We start from the raw sequence: 2,532 nt of genomic DNA, 5'->3' as shown, positions 1-2,532 counted from the left end.
GCTCTGATCAGATGTGCTCCTCTTGCAGAGCTATAGCTTTATCACTCTCAATTTCAAGGATAAAGACATGCCCATACCTTTAAAAGCAAAAAGGCAAAAATCGTTTCCAACAAAAAAACAAAATCAGCCTGCCCTCAAGTTTTTCTGGCATAGCATCAATGCCAGATAGGTTAGGTTTGGTTGTCTAGAGAAACAAAGTCAATGACTCTCATATGTGTAAGATGGAATTTTATATCAAGAAGTAACTTAATATCAGAAATCATCCCATCCCAGTCCAACTCAAGTCCATGGGTCCTCAGTGAGCCAGGGCCCTCTTCAGACTCACGTAGCTACAGGCTGGTGATGCAGAAAGGTGCGGCAGGATGCAGGAGGATCACAGGCTGGTGGGTGCAGTCTTATGCTTCCAAGGTCAGTGGAAAGGCTTCACAGTGCCAACAGCTTTCAGGCAGAGTCCCAGCAAGTGGGAAGGTGAAGGGGCCAAGAGGAAGACGCCCTCAGTGCCTCTCTTATAACAAGGCCACCCCCCCAAGAAGACATCATCAGCTATAACCTGATGGATAGGTTGGACGCCACCCCTACACGTTCACATAGGTGGCAAGTTGACATAAAACCTTACTTCCACACCAGGAGAAAATGAACCAAAGTTCATCAATTGTGAAGGGGGAAATGTGAGGCTTAAGAATGTGATAGCCTCATGAATTATGTATCATTTGCTTAGACGACAAATACATATTCTCAGATCCAGAAGGACTTAGGGTGTGTGCTGTTTTAGAAGTGAAATGAATTAAAACTTAGAGTGGAGAATGTGTGATAAAAATTGGTTGAAAGCACGAAAATCATGAATTTACTTTAAAGAATTACTGAATTTACTTTAAAGAGTCATTGTAAGTGTAGTTATAAAGTTAAAGGCATATAGTAAAAAATAATTCAAAAGGGAAGATTGAGAAAATTGTAATTTAATAAACATAATCTGAGCCCAAATCCCCAGATGATGGTACCAAATTGGGAAATAGTTTCTGGGTGGATGTGGACGACAGAGAGAAAACTATGCATATAGAAACTGGCTCTTGGCCTCTTCTGGGATGAAATGTCAGGTAAATGTCATTACTTTCCTCCTCACTTTAGGGACTAATTAATGTGTCAAGCAATAATCAAGCTTTAAACTCTATTCAAAAATAATCTCCTCCCCTAACTCAGTTCTCTTACAAGTCAACTTGCTCTGTGAAAAGCAGAGTTGGTATGCATCGCTCTCTCTCCTAGCATTCCTTTCATCCCCCTCATCTTCCACACTGAAGAAGTTGATCCCCTGATGCTGGAGAAGAAAACGGAAATCTGCTGGGGTGGGGGGCCTGAGGGGTGAATTTGAAAGGATACTTGGAAATTAAAAATAAAGTCGTTTAGTCATTCCATCTCATGGCTCATCCTTGTTTGAAGTAATGAAATGCTCCCACATTGCATTCTTTAGTTTGCTAGGCTGCATCTCCAGTAACAAATGCCTGGCCCAACACAGACGCTCAGCGAATATTTGTGATGAATGGGACGAGGCAGGTAAGAGATGCACCAAGGCTGAATGACAAAGGTTAAAACGGAAAGAATGAGCCAAGACTTTCCAGCCAACTGCAAGCAAATGAAAATAAAGCATGCATATAAAGTAGACTCTGAGTCAAAATGAAATAAAAAGGACAAAAGGCATCCGTCTACAATGAAACCATCCACTGACCTTTAAGCACCAAATAAAATAGCTCTAAATATGGAACGCAATAAAGATTAGATACAAAAACAGAAGTTGGCAAAAACATATCTTTTCTAGAAGACTTTGAAGACCATTCTTAACTTTGATCAAATATGCAAAATAATAAAGTTAAGAATTTGAACTATCGGGGCAGGGGGGTGTACAGAATTACACCTATAGGAAATGCATAGTTTCTGGGTTTGGGGGATGTTTCTAAAAGTGATTCTAAAAGTCCTGGCTTCACTAGAGTAGCCTACCCAACAATCATCCTAAACCTCACTGTCTTCCACGGAGATAGAAACTGAAAACAAGCCTACTGTGGCGTAAGCAAGCAATGTGTTTCCATTCGGGCCACGGAGACAGGCAAATATTCAATGTAGGTGACACCAGGTCTACTTTAAATCTCTGTGCTACACACAGTTATTTAAACACATAGTAAAGCATAAACTTGTTGTTGGATTTTTTTTTCCTGCTGTTTATTGGTGTGACTTTTTCTAAACCTGGTGATTTGGTATATCACATTAAGAAATATCCTACTAGTAAATCAGATTGGATTGTTGTGGATGATTCATTTACTCACCTGCTAAATTTAGGTTGCTAATGAACTACACAAAAGAATACTACACAGCCACCTACAGGAGCGGTTCTGAAGAATTTTTTATGACAGGAAAAAACGCTTATGAAATAATGTTTTCTTTATCAATTTCTCCCACTAGTGAATTGCCCGACTATCAAAAGATATAGCGTCTGGGGTCTTAAAGGCTTGAAGATAAACAAGTGGCCATCTAGCTCAGAAGCAA

This window comes from Echinops telfairi, unplaced genomic scaffold (genome assembly GCF_000313985.2).
Source record: "Echinops telfairi isolate 266 unplaced genomic scaffold, ASM31398v2 ScPeMD7_12;HRSCAF=54, whole genome shotgun sequence".
NCBI lineage: Eukaryota > Metazoa > Chordata > Mammalia > Afrosoricida > Tenrecidae > Echinops > Echinops telfairi.
This window is presented reverse-complemented; position numbering follows the sequence as displayed.